Source organism: Dromaius novaehollandiae, chromosome 5, assembly GCF_036370855.1.
Source record: "Dromaius novaehollandiae isolate bDroNov1 chromosome 5, bDroNov1.hap1, whole genome shotgun sequence".
NCBI lineage: Eukaryota > Metazoa > Chordata > Aves > Casuariiformes > Dromaiidae > Dromaius > Dromaius novaehollandiae.
This window is the reverse complement of record NC_088102.1, coordinates 71,892,605-71,911,522: the sequence shown is the minus strand read 5'-3', so window position 1 is coordinate 71,911,522 and position 18,918 is coordinate 71,892,605. Positions and strand designations below refer to the sequence as shown.

General features: G+C 45.8%; 1 protein-coding gene and 1 non-coding gene across 3 annotated transcripts in view; both read right to left on the bottom strand.

The window, feature by feature from the left end:
• EPS8L2 (EPS8 signaling adaptor L2) overlaps window positions 1-6,939 on the bottom strand; it is a 79,828-nt gene extending 72,889 nt beyond the window's left edge. Inside the window, exon 1 of the mRNA XM_026110691.2 lies at window positions 6,267-6,939. The gene's annotated coding sequence lies outside the window, so the exon portion shown is untranslated. The remainder of the gene's footprint in view (window positions 1-6,266) is intronic.
• A 5,237-nt stretch (window positions 6,940-12,176) lies between these two features.
• LOC112989510 (uncharacterized) lies at window positions 12,177-18,898 on the bottom strand. Of its 2 annotated transcripts, XR_010389564.1 has the most exons (4): window positions 18,537-18,891; window positions 16,041-16,057; window positions 13,661-13,960; window positions 12,177-12,308 (listed from the first exon to the last, which is right to left on the bottom strand). It is a non-coding gene; the product is annotated as an uncharacterized LOC112989510 (transcript). The 2 variants fall into 2 exon arrangements; XR_010389563.1 differs by lacking the exon at window positions 12,177-12,308 and having other exon boundaries at window positions 13,604-13,960; window positions 18,537-18,898.
• Between the last annotated feature and the right edge of the window lie 20 nt (window positions 18,899-18,918).

Genomic DNA, 18,918 nt, shown 5'->3' with positions numbered 1-18,918 from the left:
TAAAGCCAAAAGCACCAGGCACTGAAAACAAGATGAGCTGCCTGCTGTATGAAAGTCAATGTTACAGAACAACCTGTGGCAATGTCCAGAGACAAGTCCATTCACTTCTTCCCCAGGGATAAGCATGAATATCTTCTAGGGAACAGAGAGATTTTAATTAGTGCTCCCTTATGCATAAAGCCTGTCTCTCCTACTCTGTCTCCTCAGATGAACACAGCTATAATTAAGAGGCAGCAGTGTCAGGAATAAGAGCAGGCTCCAGCCTGTGATTTATTAAGGGTTGTCGTGGGTGCAATTGCCTTTCTCTCATCTTCTCTCCCCAGTGTTTTTATAAAGTGAATTTACTGGTGAAAGGAGTGTCTCAGGCTCAGGTGAATGGATGCCTCGTTGTTTATCTACAGCACAAAAAGAGCAAAGGCAGAGCCACTGCTTATGTCTCCGTACCGTTACCAGTAAGAGCTTCAAACCTGGTTTGGAGGATGTTGTGTCCACAAGTCTCAGTTCTGGTCTAAGCCCCAAGTCTCCTTGAGTCCCTGTGACAACACCTGGATCAAGGAGCAGCACCCATCAGAGCCCTCCTTACTGCCATCAGTCTCCCGGCAGGAGCGGTAGGATGGGAAGTGCCCCCAAAGAAGTCAGTGAGGAATTGCTGGTAGACGAAGACAAGTCCACAGAAATGAAGTGGGTCAGTGCTGAGGTTCTGGTTAGTATTCCTCAGTGGGGGAACATGGGAGAACCTACCACTTGGGTGGTAGCTCCAGCCCCTTCTCCCTTCCGCCCAAGCCCCTTGTCCCGCCTGTCAGAAAACCACAGTGAGGGGCATCGAGCAGCACTGAGCTCCTCGCTAAAGCATGCGTTGCAGGGGCTCTTACAGTGATCGGCTCCCAGATTGTTCCCACTTTGTGGCACCTTCGGTAAAAGGAAAGCTGCACATAAACAGTCTGGGGGAGGGCAATGTTGACTCGGACTGTGCCTGTTCCCTTGATCTTAATCGCAGTCCTGCTAGCGGCAGTATTTCACTTTCTGAATTGCTCAGCTATGGTGAGCATTACTGCTGGGTGGCTGAACTTTGGTTTATTGCCCTTCAAATGGCCTGCACTTTACCTTTGTAGGATATAAATCTGGACAGACTGAGACTGATAAGACAGTGAAAAACAAAGAAAAAGGAAGCAGGAAGAACAAAATTCAGACAAATTCAAATTATTAAAAGGTTTTTTGGGCCCATACTCCAGCTAGAGCCCAAAAGAAAGACAGTGTTTGCTAGTGCTTTCCAAACTCATGTCCAAAGACCCCAGCCCACCAAATGCAGAGCATGACTACACCACTGGCCATCAAAGGAGCTGCCTTCACCTATGGCAAGGCTAGGATAGAGGCCTGTGGGCCATGAGGACACATCTGTGCTGAACCTGCCCGATGGGACAGCCAGGGCTGTTGCAAAATCATGTCAGCGGCTCCCTTCCTGCCATAGCTTTTGGATAGCTCCTCTATCCCATTTCAAATGCCTGAGATGAGCTTATTGGGGAGTAGGAGAGGAGAGGTAAATATGTGGGTTAATGCCTCAACTGGCTGAAGCACTCACCATGGGCTGGATGTGGCAGTGTGGCACTTGAAATGAGGATGTCTGGCCCATGAAGACGCCTGTCTCAACAGGGTAAGGAAAAACCATTGCGGAAGATGCTTGTGGTGGGGGAGTTCATTTGTGACCCTGTTGTAGGCAGTGCTGGACGAAAGGGCATGGAGCATCCTGACACCTGCGATCCCAGCCAGAACTGCACTTGCCCCTCACTCCAACACAGAACAACTCCAGTCTCCACCATCAGCCTCTTGCCTTGTGCAGATGGGGGAGTGCCCCGATCTAACCGTACCTGCAGCAACAGTCACCTAACCACTTCATTTGGTGCTTTAAACCAACTCGGGGCCAAAGGAGCCTGCCTGGCCTCTTTGGTGCCTGGTCCAGAGCAGTCGAGCAGGCAGAGCATGTGACTCCCCGCCTTTGGTTTGCTGTTCCTACCCCTGCCCCACAACCAGAAGTGCAGCTGAGAACAGCCCCAGGGCAGTCTTGCCTAGCCGGGGAGCTGATGAGAAGAGCAGCAGCCACTGGAAGCCGACTCCATCCTCACAACAAGCCCAGTGTGGCCGCTGAGTCAGCAAGAGGAAGAAAGTGTCCAGAAGGCACTGACATCAAGGGTTGGGAAGCTTTGGCTCCGCTCGTCAATGGAGCCTTGGTGACGGCGAGAAACGCCCTGGGGAGCACTGAATGAATGGGAACGAGGGCTGGGCTCTCCTGGGGAATTGCAGTGCAGGTGAATGGGGAAGACTTCCAAACTGCTCCAGCTCTCAGCTACACGCCTTTCCCTCCCTTCTTAATTGTGATTCTTCCTGATTTATCTGGATTACCAGGAAACAAAAACATTGGGACTTTTTTGGTTAAACCCTCTGGCATCATGCATTTCAAGCTTGCAAATGGGGCCTGCTCCAGCCCAGGCAGAGGGAAGCTTTTTGCTTTTTTTGGAGAGGTAGAGCTCTCGAGTCATATGCAGAGGTGGCCTTGTTCCTGTGGGATCAGTGCAACGATACCAATTCGCCTGACCAGCTCTAGGACATCCCATTAAACCCCCTCTTGACAGTGATTTGATGCACAGCAACTAAATTTTTAGGGAATGAGTGACAGTGCAATTTTGCCCTGAGGTTGCCAGTTCAAACCCACTGCAAGCAAGTAGGGTAAGCTGCTGGTCACTGCCTCCCAGCTACACAACAGGGCACATGAAATCTCTAATGCTCCTTCCCCTTGGCCACACCATTGCCATGATCACAGGCTTGGTGGAGAAGCTGAAGGCTGAAAGGGCCTGAAGACTGAACTCTCTCTCTGGTCTAACCCCGACAAATGAAAAGTGTGGTCTAGCAGGCAGGGCAGCGATCCAGCAGAGCTGAATGGTGATCTCAGGTCTGCTAGGCTTCCTTGGATCTTGCTCCCCGCTGCTCAGGCTTTCTGCACCGCCTCGCTCCGTCTCTGATCATGCAGAGGACTGCCCCACGGCATAGTCAGATGAGCTAGGAGGGTTTCTGGAAGCTACCACTCTCCTCCCAGCTCCGAGGGGGAGGCTTGGATACCTCTTAGGTAGGAGGGTGGCTATTTTTCTGGGCACCTGCTGAACCTTGACCAAAGCAGGCCGGTTCAGAAGGCCTTGTTGGAAAAGTCATGCTGTGCTGCTAGATCTGCCCGGGGCTGCATGCCAGTTGCTGTTCCGGGAAGGGCACCTTTCTGGGCTGGACTGCTGAGACAGGTTTACTGCAGCATGGCACACCATCTCTGGGAAGTCGGCAGACTTTCCCTGGCACTTCTGTTTGGGAGATGCTAGGCTTGAGTATCTTTAGCAAGTGATTAATTTTATTGCCAGTCACAACAAACTCATAGACTAAAGGCCATGCTCTAGCAGCTTCCCTGGAGGTAAGAGCAGTACTGCTGACTGCTGTTACATGAAGTCAACGTAAGGCCAGACTTTGGCCCTGCACAAGAAAAATACGGCTACGTCTCCATCAAAACTTTGGCCCTGCACAAGAAAAATATGGCTACGTCTCCATCAAAACCGCAAAACCTCCCAGACTTAACACTTAGAGGGATACCACAGCATGGAAGAGAGAAAGAAAGCAGAGAGTGTGACAGAGACACAGCTCCAAAGCAGCACCCCAGGATCCAACCCTCAGGGAATAATACCCCCCACGCACTCAGGCATTGCACCCGGACTTATTTTATATGGATGTTTCTCAAGCCCACACAAGCCAACGCATATATTTTCTCTGTTTCACTCCTTCCTTTGTCCACCAGAAGGACTGAAACCTTCTGAGGCCTTTAGAGCATTAGGGTGTCTTCTGAATCTCTGTCCCTACGAATTTACGCTGCCAACCTGAATTATCCTATGATGCTGCAAAAAAGCATTCTGTTTTCCAGCACACTAAGGGCCATCTAGTCAAGGGTCAGATGCTAACATCAACATCCACATCTGGCAGATTTGGCCCTGAGACCATCCATCAGCAGGGTCTCCTCCGCTGGACATACAGCCCAGATACTCTGCTGGAGCGGCGCTAGCTGATCTGGGTTCCTCCGAACTCCTCCCTGGCTTTTCATGCCCTTGGCTGAAGTTGGGCAGACAGCCACAGCAGGACAGCCCTACAAAATGGTGTCTGCTGTCAACATTAGTGCAAACAGTGCCTTCTCCGTGCTGTACCAGGGCGCACATGTGCTGCAGCACAAGCGAGCTACTGCCTGACTCGACAAGCTGGTCCGTACAGACGGGGCACCTACATCCATGGAGAGTCAGGTAGATGAAGCCCTAGAAGCAACTATCTGTAGGAACTGCTTCACTGGGCTCCATGCCAGGTTTTGTCACTCCAGTTGATGTTTAGTTGTTTGCAGTCAACAACGGCGGGCACCAAAGTAGAGAGCCTGGCTATGTCTGTGACCCAGAGCCTGTTGCCCAGAAAACATTTCCTCCTAACATTGTGCAGTGGCCAGGTTACGTGCCTCTGTGTTTTCCACCTTGCCCATCCTCACATTGGGCAGTAACCAGCATGGGGACAGAAAGCCAAAGACTGCAAGCTCGTATCGGCAAATTGTTTTACACCGAGTAAACAGCTAGGCGTGCCTGCATACACACATACATCAGCAGTGCTTTGCTGTCTTTTACAGCTTGTCGTCTCTTCCTCGGGACTTTACCTCCTTCTTTTCAATGATGCTGGTGTTCAACTTTTTCTCAGGTAGCAGAAGATGCCTCCAGTCCCTCTAACCTGTATTATGACAAACCCGCCCTGCCCTGCAAAGTGTGCTGGACCAGATCCTGCACTGGGACCCTGTCCAGATTTCTGCGCATACTGGGTGGCTGGGAGCCAGCCTAAAGAGTGACAGGTCTTCAACCAGCCTTGCTTCCTAATGCTCCAGCAGCGGAAACTAGTAGCAGGTTCAGGCCAGGTCTGATTGCAGACCTCGCAGGGGAGCCAAGCAGTTAGTGTCATCCCAGTTAGTGCCATCACCAGTTAGTGCCATCCAATTCAAACCTTGTTTAACCAGGGCGAAGCAATGCCTGGCATTGCATCTGCCACGTCTCAGACACATTCCCACCGTGGATCCCAAGCCTCTCTTCAAAGCAGTGTTTTAAAGGGCTCCTGGATTTCATCCTGCTGCCTCCCCTTTACATTTGTGAAGGACTATTTTTTCTCCCTTCTCAACCAAACAACTTGATCAGTGAACGAAATGGTGCTGGGAATGTGATGCCGCGCTGGTGAAAACCCACGTGGGTCTCCCCTTCAGCCAGCCAGGATGCTGCGCATCAGCTGAGGGTTGAGCCTCTTGCTGACATTTCTTTAACTCCGAAAAAGTCCTTTTTGGGGGGGGATCCCACCAAAGCAGTAGAGCTCTTGGACAGGCAGCCACCAACGGATCAGGTCCCTGCATATACGGCTTGGTTCACGTAGCACTTCAAAGCGGCCCAGCAATGGAAGCGTTACTCCTCATTGCCCTAATTACAGCAGGCAATCATTGCATTTTACTACTGTGTTGTCTCACAGTTATTCCCAGTATTTAAAAATAACATCAGTCAAACCTGTCGGCCCGAAGGCTTCTCCCCTGTGCAATTTGCACTGGCATTTCCCAGTCAAATAAGTGAAAGGGGAAAGGAGAGCTGCACTCAAAGCCATTAACAGGGACTAAGGCTCACGGGGAGCCTGGGAGGCGAATGGTGCAGCTCAGAACGAGCCCTCCCTCGATTTGGAAATAGGGTAACAAATTTTGCCAAGGTCACAGGCAGCGAGCGCTCGCTGAAAGCAGCAATTAGGGCAGGACCTCAGCGGGGAAACGGCAAAAATGCTTTCCGCATGCGTCCCAAAAGGAGAAAACCCCAAGGTCTGCAAACAAACTGCTGCTTGAAACTACCGTCTCCAGACTTCACTAAATAAAAGGAAAAAAAAAAATCCCCTTCTGTGCCAGACGGACGTTTTGCTGCCAAGAAAGTGTCACCTACTGGATCTGGGCCGGCTGGGAAGTACAAGAACGGGAAACAAACCCAGAAAAAAAAAAAAAAAAAGACTGGAAAAATTACTTCTTTTCTCCCCTTTTTAAAATCAACTACGCAGTTTACGTCCTCCCAGCCACATTCCCCTTTCTGAGCATACTCCCTCTGCAGCTGGATTAACCAGGCTTTTGAAGCAGGCAAACGTGGGGAAAAGGGGGTGTGCGTGTGAGCTGTTCGGGTTTGAAAGGAGGAGAGACTTACCGGTGCTGAGAAGCCTCTCCCGTCTCCGGCGGTGTCCCGGGCGCCTGTATTTCCTCTCCCGCTTAGCCGTGCCCTCCTAGTTAAGTCCTGCTGCCATCCTCCAGCAGCCCAGCTCCCTCCCTGCCTGCCGAGCGCTCTGCCCGGACTCTGGGCGCCCCAGCGCCTTTCGCAGCCCCGACGGAGGAGCGAGCGAGGCAAAGCCCACCCGCCGGCCCAGCCCCGGGGGTGCCGGCGCCCTTGGCTTCGCTCCGCTCCCGGTGCCGCTCGCCCGGCTGTCTGAGAGCAGGTGACAGAGGTTTCTTGGCAGAGGAGAGCGGAGCAGAGGAGGGGAGGGATGTGGAGGCTGCGAGAGGTGGAGCTGGGACCCGGAGTAACAGGTTACTGTGTAACTAGGAGCCCGCGGCCCCGGCGGGCGGCCGCATCCCTGCGAGGCGCTGGGGACCTGGGGCCTCGGCCGCCTCCGGGCCGCGGGGCGCCCGAGCCGAGGCGAGGGAGGGCTCGGGGCAGCGCCGGGCCGTGCGGCTAAGGAGCGCGCTGAGCTGGGTTTTCCATCGCCGCCGAGGGAGGGGACGCGGGGCCCCGACTGCCCGGTGGGGGAACAAGGCACCTTTTGTGCAGCCCGGCGCCCTTCTCCGCAGCGCCGCGCTGGCTCGCGGGTTGTTTTTCCTCCGCCTTCGCTCCTGCCTGCCGCCTCAGCCTGGTCGTTGGCGGTGGGGAAAGGCATCGTGAGGGGGAGGGCGGGGGCAAATAGGTCCAGTCCCTTTAGATGCCTTTAGAAACCCCTGAGGCTCTTCACACAGTCCACGGTTGCGCCTCTCCTGCTGCTCAAAAGCCAGAGGAAATAGTGACCATATGGCAGAAGGCACGCTTGTCCTTACTCCTGCGGGTGCTGCGTGCCTGACCTGGAAATTGCCCGTGTGGTCCTAGGACACTCCCGAGTTTCTGCTGCCAGAATATGGAGAGGACGTCTGAACCGTGCTTTGGGATCTGCCACGCTGCCAACTCAGCCCTGGTGACCATGTATCTTGGGGCTTAGAAGGGAACTGAACCCCGAAAGTCTCTTGCATGGACAGACTATTACTTTAAAAGAACATCTAGTTTCATTTGTCTCAAGATTTTAGTCTTTAAGCATTTTTTTTTTAAATGATGGAATCAGTTCAGGTGCTGATCATTTAGCTGGGACACATCAGCTGGATGTATGTGTCTTACAGGAATGGCACTAGTAGTGTGAGATCCATCTAGGCAGCCTGTCCTCTAAAATAATGGAGCTTGTGAGATCATTTTGTTAAAGTGCATGCGTATAGTAGGTCTCCCCACCAGCCCTACGACATACTTTGAAGCCATGTCAGTTGGAGCCAAGTCTGACAGCAAGGAAGAGACCTTGGAGGTAATTCAGTTTTCCCAAGAGAGGCCTGGTAACAGAGGAGATACCCCCAATTCCTTGCCTGGGGCAAGAAATAGCTGCAGAGTGATTGCAACCCACCAGAGAAAGAAATAAAAAAAAAAAAAACGCTTTCACCACGGGACACAAGTCTGGAGGAAATGTGGCTTCTGTAACTCTGTGCTTGTAGAGTTACCTGTCACGGTGGTTTTTCTCAGTGAGTGCCACAATGTGGGGGCTAGTGCTCAGCTTTCTCCTTGGCCTGTGTCCAGGAAGCCGTGTGGAGGAAACGCCCCTGATGAGTTATCATGGGAGGAATGCTGCACGGTGAGCTGGATGAGGAGAGGGAGAGCCAGTTTCCCAAATGACAGTTACAATTTTAGCAGCTCAGCTTTGATAGAAGAACATCCTTTTCCCCCGCAGAAGGGCACAAGCAGGTACTCGATACTGTGCACCCACCCAGGGCCTCATCAGCCTCCTTGCCTCAATGTCAGTGAGATCCCAGGAGGTGCTCCACAAGCTCAGGACAGTGTGCACCATGAAAATACAGCCATCGCTAGGAGAAGAAGCATTTAGAGAGTAGCAACCACAACACAGGGAGGGGAAGGGATATCAGTTCAGCAGAAAGGAGAGCCTTTCTCATTGAGGGAAACATGGTGGGAAACATAAGCTGTGCTGGAGACCAGCAGGCCTTTTGAGTTGAAAGGTTTTGTGTAAGAGATCCTTACCCACTCAAATGTGTCATTCACCACTTGGGTGTTTCAGTGGGAATGCTGGGCCGAGCTGACTTTCCCAGGATGCAAATAGGAATAGTTGGAAGGATTGTGTGGAGATGATACCTAATGTTTAAGGCACTAAATTACTTGCTACCTGGCAGCTTTGGCCCCATGTTCATTATGAAGATAGTCCCAGTGGGCTGCTGTGAAGTGCTGTGTCCTGTAGGAAATCTCTTAACTGCTAAGCAGAGGAGAGAAATTTTCCTCCAGGCAAGGAAGAAAACCACCACTGAGCTCATTGTGTCTTCCCAGCAATAGCGGATGCCGGTCAAAATGGGACACAGGCATTAAGCTAGATGGGGAATCATCCTGCTCCACAGTGGTAATTCCTGTAGGCCAACTTTGTTTGCTTGGTTCCCACACGTAGAAACAAATGAACATGTCCCCCCTATCCCAAGCCTCACTCCCTCTCCCACAGCTCAAAGCTGTTCACATTGCAACTAAAAGGGCTGACTAGCACTTGAGGAATGTAGCACTGCGGTTGCAGTTTGGTCTGTACACTGTTTCTGCCTGCTTAGGAACACAAAAAAGGCCATGGACCAATACAGTCCTATCTGTAAAAATACCTCAGTTTGAAATCCCAAGAGGCTAACTTGCTTCTCGGGATCAGCCTTTTAAATCAGGTTGGCGGCAGACACCCCTATGATGGCTTGAGAACAAAGGTTTCTTCCTTGCAGAGTAAACAACACCCTAACTGAGCTCCTCAAAATATGTGTTCCTCTAAATTTTTAATGCCATTTTCATCCACCTTGCTCATCCTGTTTCAAAAGGACTGGGCCTCATAATTAAAAGCTCCAGCAATCTTATGTCTGGCAAATGTCATCAATGGCTTTACTATGTCATGCCCTGGCTTCTCCAAACAGTGCAAACAGACTGGAAAAGGTTTTACTGATTAGAAAAAACACGCTGAGGTCAGGGCCCGATGCACTTTGGGTTTTTGTATCAGCTCAGCATGGAGCAAATCTGTCATTATATCAAGTCACCAGCATAAGCCACAATTCCCATTCAGACCCTGGGAATAACTGAGAAGAAGGAATTGTCTGAAGATTACAGATATCTCTTACATTCACCACACAGCGAGGGACTGACAGCAGCAGAAATATCTGAGTATCTGATTATCCAATCAGAAAAAGTTTATGGACAATTTTATTTTGAACTGGAAAAATGAAATGCAACTGTCCTGCCCTTTTGGGATGTAAATCCAGGTTGAGGGGGGTCAGCTGATTCCCAGCAAGCACTAACAGCCATCCTGGAGTCTGTGACCATAGGGGTCTGTAAAACTTCAGGTGGTACTCTGAAATGAATTCAAGAATTTGTTTTTATTATCATATGTATATTGCTAATTCATGTTTTCTAACTGTATTATTAGTAGTAAAACACTCTTATTATTTTTACTTGTATGGTAAGTGCTCTTCACTCCAGCAAAATGTCCCAAGCAGTGTCTGACCATACCATGCTGTCAGGATAAACAGAAACGTAACCTGTTCCTGTGCCATGGATGGCAGCCACCACCTAATCAACACCTTCACCAGAACAACCATTTTGTAGGGCTACTTTCCGCACAGATCAGGCTAGTCCTCTGGTTTTACAGCTCAGTGTCACAAACAGTTGTAGGGCCATAGCTGAAGGGCTGCTGACCTGTGGTGGGAACACGGTTAAACAGCTGGGGGAAGGAGCACCTCCCGCTGGCTGTGCTAGTCTGTCCTGAATCTATACTCCCGGTCTTTGCTACCTCTGGCTGTGCCAATATTTTTTATTCTTTTTGTAGTGGTCCTTGACCACCACAAGAAGAAAGGAAGATAAAACACAGGGGTGTGACCCTCGTCTGCCATGCCACCTGCATCCAGGTGATTTTTTTTCCACTTAGCAATTTTTCCTTTAAATCCTGTTGGATTTTCTATTTCCAGACCTTTGCACAAGGCAGGTATAATTAAATATCAGAAAATGTGTCCTTTTATTCCTATGTGTACAGAAAAGGGTTTTGTGTGGTATGCTTTCATCATGACTAGGGTACCTATAGGTTGGTATGTTTGTCAAGCTTTATAACAAATACGTGATGAGCACATTCCATTATGCGAAGCAAATTTGGAAAAACAAATGGGTGGGTATTTGATTTGTGTAGATTAAGCACAGAAACATTTGGTTAGTCAATTGCCTGGCTGCTCCTTAGCACCCAGTTCTGCTGCTTTGCCCTTGTCTTCATGGGTGCAGTCTTGCTCCTACCTCAATCAATAAAAGGTTTGTGCCACTGATTTGAACAGGACGAGGATCTGACCCAAGGAGATTCATGCCAAAGTGCATGTTTTAATTCTGACTACTGGGAGACGTAACATAGACAGAAGCTGGTGTCACCTGGCTTTGGAAGGAGCTCCCCAGAGCATGACTGAGGTAAGAATCTGGGTGCTTCTGCAGGAACTTTTACACCTCTTGTTCCCTTCTGCCATCACTGGAAGAAAAAAAGCAGTGTGGCTGAGACAATGCTGGACCTATACAACTGCATTTTCAGCCCCTGGGTAGTGCAAATTAGCACAGAAATCAAATGCTCTTTCCCAGTGCAGGGGAATGGCCTACATACAGCAGGAGCAGCACACAAACAGTCTGGCCTAAGTTTTCCTTTGAGTAGCTTAATGGTACCCTAGGATCTGAACAAGACACTCTGCGCTTCAAATGGTGCCTAGGTCTAATAGATTATTTATTTGAATAAATAAATTCAAAACTAAGAAATTCTGAATGTAAAACAGTCTGCTTGTACAAAACCCCCACAAACTCCCCAAGCTTTACATTATTATGTACATATTTTTGATAGAGTGAAAAATCTCTATTTGCACACAGTTCATTTAACAGAAAAGGCTTGAATGTAGTAATTTTTGCAGAATCATGGAAACAGATACATTCAATACTGAACAGAAACATGTCTGACAACATTCAGTTTGACTTTTAAAAAGGACAGAAAAGTGTGTGAATGTTTATGCTCATCTTAAGGCCATCCGATTTGAAACAAACATACACCACTGCCTTTGGCCTTTGCGTCCGTAAGAACCGGCTGCCCAAACACCAGCTCAGCTCTCAGTGCATGCACGAAACTCAGTTCAACTGTCTCCCACTGGAATAAATCAGGTACTGCCCTACTAAAGTCAGGGAAATTACCACTGGGGTCTGAAGCACAAATGAGAGCAGAAGAGGTATAATAAAACAAAACCGTGGCCTCAGACACAAGGCTGTGAGGCAGAAATGAGTCCGTACTGTATTAGCCTGATTCACTTACATGTTGCTTTAGTTGTATGTTGCTGCAATGCCATTAAAACTAATGTAATCTCAAAGGCATATAAGTAGATGATACACTGGCTGCTATTTGGTCTGCGTTAGGAATGAATATTTAATATAGATCCCTAATGAATACCACAGCATTAAGCTGAGTGATTCTCACAGCTTTTTGCTGAATCACCTTTGGCCTTTGCCCATAAATAAGCTAACTGATGAGGGAGTGTTACAGAGCAACTACATGGAATATTTTACCTATCCACTCAGGGAGATCTCTGCCAAAAAAACGCTTGTAATTTAAACGGAAGAAAGTTCTACGTGATTTTGATATGGAATCAACCTAAATACTGTAAATATAAAAAAACATTTATAGAAGAAATGTGCTGGAAAAATGTGTTCTGCCAGACAGAGCTGGGGTTTAGCTGACAAAAGCAGCAATGGCTATGATCTGTAGTACTGACTCAAGCCCGTACGTAAAGAGAAGAATGGCACTTAAAATGACATCTGCTTTTAGTACGTAAGTCTGCCACACCAGGAAATAGACAGACAGAATGACACTTCCGACTGTGATCACAAGACTGAACCCTAATGGAGCCTCTTCTTCTGTCAGGTTACCCTTTGAACCTTGGAGGAAACAAAAGCTAATATAAGTCTCTGATTTGTTATGAAAAGTCTACTGAGTAACCCTGTTCAAAAAAGGCTCAAGCATACCCTTATATTTGAAAGCACATTGAAACATTGGCTTGAATCAAGGCGATTGTCAGTAAATTTCAGAACAAATGGAAAGATCAACAGACTATCAATTTCTTGCTGATTGTGAAGTTAATCTAAATAAAAGAGCAGCTGATACTCAAAGGCACAACACCTACCTTATTTCCCCACAATCAGTTTTGAAGCCAGATGCCAGAGCCAGATCCTCCGATTTGACCCTCTTAGTTGACTATCAAACTTTTCCCCCAAGCCCTCTGCACCTAGCTTGACAACTTGGTGACTACAGCGCACATTTAAGGACACCCAACGCTGATTCTAAAATCTTATGTAATTTAGAATCTACCATATTCCCTGGTAACCTATTCCTATTTGAAATTAATGTCATTGTGCAGAAACAGCACTTCATTTCATACTTGCACCTTATTTCCAAGTCAGCCTCATAGCAGATTTTGCTATTTAACTACATTAGACTACATCAACTACATAGTCTTGAATCTCACTTTATTCATCCACCAGGCTCCAAGCAAACATATGCAGAGAGTTTTAAGGTAGTAGTCTAAATTCATCCCTGCAGCAACTCAGCTGGTTTCAACAGACACCCACTTTGTACAAACGTGTTAGGAACATCTGGCGCAGATTTTAATAGTAACCCTATTTTTTTTTTATGGACTTTAAGAAGTCTTAGCAAGCCCTGGACAAGTGTCTATACAGTCCCTTTACACACTGTTCTGGCTTAGTGAAATGAAGATGCCGGCATTGGTGTGTATCTTTAGAAGGGGTAAGAGGGAAAGCTGTAGTCACGGTAGCAGCTTTAAGTTGCACAGGGAAATCCTTAGCAGTACCTGTTCCACAAGGTTCCAGCCATTTGGCTACTTTTGCACACTGCTAGAGCAGTTTAAAGACGCTGTACAACCTGAGTGAATGGAGATCTCTGTGTTTCAACACGTTCTTTCTCAGAAGTCACACTCACTTGTAAACAGCATAACAGTATTCCAGCAGTCACAGTTATATTGCTTTCTGACACCCCAATTGCTGGTTTTTAATGGTATTATATATTACACTTCATACAAGAGTGAATTCTGTTTGGCCCTCTGGCCAAACAGATTGATCAGTCAGATAATGCTTAATGACATAAATAACAAATATCTCCAAAAATCTGTTAGTCTGCTAAACTGGCATATTTTAACACAAACCCAATTTTAGAACAATTAACATTTAAAGATTTTAATATTTCACTTAAATGGCACTTTCATAACATGACATACCAAAGTATAATCGGAGTGCTTCAAGAATGGCCATAATAAAAAGCAATGCAAGATCAGGAGCCAAAAAATTATCTGGGTAACTGAAAACTTGACCTGTAGAATAACACAGGGTAAATAAGCCACAAAAATACAGTAGGCATATTGACAAAACACAAGCATATTTTAAGCACACAGCCTATTTCTGCGTTAGAACACATGCTACTCACTTTTATAAACAATCATTGCAAGAGTTGCCAAGAAGTAAAAGATGTAATAAATTCCATTTACATAAAATAGAATCTGTAAAGGAATAGATGACAGCTGATAACTGTTGTTAAGGATTTCTAATACTAATGAGGCAGGATCCATTTCATGAAAAAGCCATTTCCTAATAATCTCGAAATATACTGCTATGCCTTATTATACTAAATGGTTCACCTTTGACTACCTATTGTGTACGGTTCAGAAAGTAATCTGGGATTGCAAATAGCAGGAATTAGGACAAGTTTGCTGTTTTAGGTTTGATTTTAGTTGTGTTTTAAAGAACTTTATTTGGTGTGTCATGGAGTTTTGCTAACTGTAGTCCCTAAGGAAATGAGTTGCATGTGCATGCATACATTCCCCCAAACAACTTCTATACCTGTTAGTCAGCTTTAACCAAGTTGACAGAGGGTTGGCAGACTTCAATATATCAAATCTCTGTGAGTTTCATGAAAATAGGTCTCTATTTGAAGCAGACAGACCCTATTACTGCCCACATGATGGAAGGACTGAAAGCTGAGCTCAATCTTTGTTATATATCTAAGAAATGCTGTAAGAACTCAATTTTGGGACATGAATTCACAAGAAACAGACTTTCTTAGTTCACTGCTCACAGAACTAACTCTGGTATAATAAAATATTTAGCTCTAATTAATCATCTGACTATACTGCATACTTCCTATGTGGGATCCTCTGCCAAGGTATTTGAGAGCTTCAAAATTTTTAATATAGTCATCCTCACAACACCTCTGGAAGATCATGGAATACTGCAGACACTGTTGTACATATAGGGAGAATTTACTTACAGTCTCAGGGTAGTTCATTGCACCTGTAGCCATCTTAAGATTATAGTCATCTTAAACATGCATCTGGTCTAAATTAGTTGTCCGGGCTCCCCCTAGAGTCACTGGAGATGAGCACCTTCGAAGCCAAGCTTCCTGGTCAGGATGAGATAAACTGCTGTCTAGGGTCAAAAGGCAGCATCCTGCTATCTACAAAAGGAGTTGAAACGACTAGTTTATAGGAGATACCTAACACTTAGGAGTCCAAAAGAGATCACCCACATTCACTTGTATATACAACTCCTACAAAGGAGAAACATAGCTACTAAAGGACGCGTTTTTTCTTCAGCCTCAGCAGCATGTTATTAATAGCATATGGGAGACACATGCAGTACATTTTGGGGCTCAGTTGGAATGTGGCTCAGAGAGTCCAGGAAGCTTGGTCATCCTGATGTATTTTTAATAACCAAATTATACCAAACAAAATTCTTTGTCTTAAATAATAAAAAGTAATTTATATAAAGAAGTTATCTGTGCAGATTTCATTATTTCCAGATTTCTGCCTTGCTATAATCAAAACATTCTTTATCCTCCCCTCCCTTCCCCAGTCCATCTCAAATATTCTGACTATCTCTAAGCAGGGACTTAGTCTCAGGTGTCATTTACCAGAACTGCCCATCCAGTTTTTGATGAGAGCACCCACCCACATGCAGTGGATGTATTCCAGTTCCCAGAGAAGCTAATTATATTAAAACAGAACGAGGTTTTTGTGTTTTTCCAGCTGAAGGAAGGTGGAGCAAAAAATTACTAGATAGGTTCTAAACATGGAAACCTTTGAAGACAAGGGTGTCTTTTCTTAGGAGGTTACTCAGATTTTGGCAAGAGTAAAGACAGGGTAAATTAACATTAGAGATGAGGAAGTACCATTGACGGTTGTTTCTACTACCTCTTGTTGGCTCCGTAACATCAACGGTCTGTGGGGTATGCTGCATGTTTTTTGTGCAGATCAGTCCACAAATCCAACTTTTAGCCTTTTTCCTATGGAAATGAGTTATATCATCATAAAATGTGTCTGCCAGCCCTCTCTCAAGGCTGCAGGTTGGTTTAAAGGTCTTTGTGCATGAATGGAAGCCAAGTCGGGGCAAAATCTGAGCAAAACCCCCAGCTAACACTGCAAAAACACTTTCCCTTGGGAGAAATGTTTTTGCTTCATACAGATGGTGCTGGTAATTGAAAACTCACAAATTAACACCAAAAAAGCATTCTGCAGATTTATTAGGGAGGAAGAAATTAATCCATCTCAGCCATTTTTTCTCAAGATTCCTACATGTGAGGGATGAAAGGTATGAAAAGGATACAACCGATGAAGTTCTTCCTGTCCATTGAGAAGGAAAAAATAAAGAGCAGAAAATTAGTCTAAACATTAACCAAAAGTGCTGCAAAAACGTTCAAACCACTGATGTTACTAAAGAGGTTACAAATGCTTCTAGAAATGTTTTTCTCTCAGCTCACTGGAAGACTTCTTATATTCTCAGATCAAGCATTCCAGGTTCCCAAAATAACTTTTTCAAATATATGAATTCTAAAGTAATTTGGGGAAATCCCTATTGTGTAGTCATTTTCGCTGAGGTATGCATCTGTTTCAAAACAAAGAACTACATAGTTACCTAACTGATTCATACTTTACTTTCATATCATTTGTTATGAATAGCCAAATGACACTTCATCTCCTCTGAACTATGCAGGAACAAGAGAAACATGCAAGGGAACCAGAACATACCATTTGTTTATAAATTATGATGTAGAACACAGGGCTCCCTAGTTCCTCTAACATAATATCCTCCCAAACAAGTTCCCTTCAAAAGCAAAGTCATTCTACGTAAAACTTTAATATGCTCTGATTACTCAAAGGACCTCGAAGCATGATAGCTTTGATCATCCAAAAAAAAATTATTTTCTATAAGTTAAACAATACATTTTAATAACTTTAATTTTCTTTTGCAAAAATGTGAATAAAATTCCCTTGAAACATGATAGTATTGAACTAGTACTTCCTCTTAAGTACAGTGTGATCAGTAAGCAACCAGTTCTTCTTAAGTCATTCTTAATATTCTCGATATCCTCTTTTGGAGGCACAAAGAATTTAAAAATTACGAATCCTACTTAACAGACAGGAAAACTAAGGCCCTTTTGTCCATCTTAAAGGCATTCCGTTATCATCAAATCAATGGGACATAGTCACCCCACCATCTTCATCTCTGGGCTTCTTGTGGTTAATATCCTTATCATCCAATAGGCTTATGCAGTTGGGCCCAAATTAATCTTTACTAACTTCAGGCATCTAATTAAGGTATCCAATTTGGGAATGCAGTGGAAATAGGCAAACAATTTTAGAAGGTGATTCATACTGCCTATGAGCTGAAATGCCTTCTGGATGTGCTTCATTCTCCTTTCCATTTTCTATGAAGGGAGTATAGGCTCCTAACAGACTTAAGCACCTCACTTAGCCAAAATGGGTTTTGTTGAATGCTCTATTTCTTTTTGCAGAACTGGAATTAAAGGTTTCATTATACATCTTGTTCTGCAGTAACTAATGGTTAAAGATGTTTATAATTATACTCCAATAAAAACACTAATGTGAAAGTAATGCCTTTTATCAAAATGATATATTTCCTTTCTTTCACAGAAATAAGCAAATGTCTCCATTTTAAAGTTATTTTAGACTGTAAAGTAGGATGTTAATTTGAAATGCAACAACTGCATGTGCAGACATGCTGCTATTTTGCAAAAAAAAAAAGTGTCTGAATATGGAAGTTTTTCTAAAGAACAGTATATATAACCAAATGCTAAGTCATACTAGTATAGCTTTATCCATGCTGGGCAGCTATGCTGGCAACAGTGTAATTAGAGCAGTCCAATTTTCTTGCACAGGCAGCCCCTAGTGAATTCCCCAATGGCAGTTCCCCAGTTCTAGCTTTAAACTGAATTTTTATCATTATCCATAAGAGGGAACTAACCATGTTCCTGCATCTGTTCTATGGACATGTTTGATACCCAGCATTATTTAGAACATGCCTCCCTGCTGAGAGTCAGAGGACATTTCACATGGGTTAAACATTTAAACTTCACAAAATGCCTGTGAAAAGGATAATGCAATTAAATAGTAATTATTATGCCAGTTGAATATATAATTTCAGGTATAACAGCAGGTTGTTAATCCCAACAATGAGATCAGCTGACTGCTATGATTAATGAAGTCTGCATTGCTTCTGGGGGGATTTTAATTTTGAAAGTGAGCTACCCTAGCCACTTTAGATTTAAAAAGTGATTGTCAGTGACTGTGCACATCTACTTGAGAGAGAATTTGGCTCATCTTCTACAAAACTCTGTTTTAGTTATTTTTATGCCAAAACTACACTAAAAGCATACTGGCAGTGACAGCTACAGTTAATATTGTCCAGGCCCTCACTACACAAGCTTGTTTTTAGCTGCTCATGACTTTAGCAAATGCTAACTGCTCAAGCTGAAAGTTTCTAAAGGAGGTAAGTCTGCCTAAGGCTGAATTTACCTTTTTTTTAAAAAAAAAATTCAGACATTTCTGAAAGAAAGGAAAATGAATCATTTTGACCACGTTAATGAGTTGGAACAGCTGGTCCCTCCCCTCCTTTGAATTTCAGTGCTTCATAATTTGGAACCAAGATTTAAAATTCTGAAGGCATCACCTCGGCCTCAGGAAAAACAATTTCGTTCCTTCCTGTGGAAAAGACGCTCCCCCGTTTGAACGAGCTACGCACCCCCGCAATGGCGTTACACCCTGCTTATGTGACCCAGAGCCTGGAGGGGCCGGGATTTACCTCAGCGCAGAGCCTCGCCTCGGGCGAGGAGGGGCCGGCAGCCAGGCAGAGCAGTGTATCGGGCCTGTCGCGATATGGCTATGCGGCTGGACTCAGTGCCGAGGACTTAGTGCCGGGCTGGCTGGGCACCGGAGTGCCCCAGGTGCGGACGCCCGGCACCGCCCATGTCGCCCCCTCTGTCGCGATAACGGCCGCCAGCCGCAACTACGGCAGCCGGCGAGGTGTCACCATGGCGCCACTGCGGAGAACCGGCTCCAGAGACGATCGGAAAACAGCGGGAAACCCGCTTTTCCCGGCCGTGAAGCGACGCCTCTCCCCGCCCCGCCCAGCCCCAACGGCGGGAACGGCAGCGGTAACGACAGCAACGCACCCGCTCACCTCT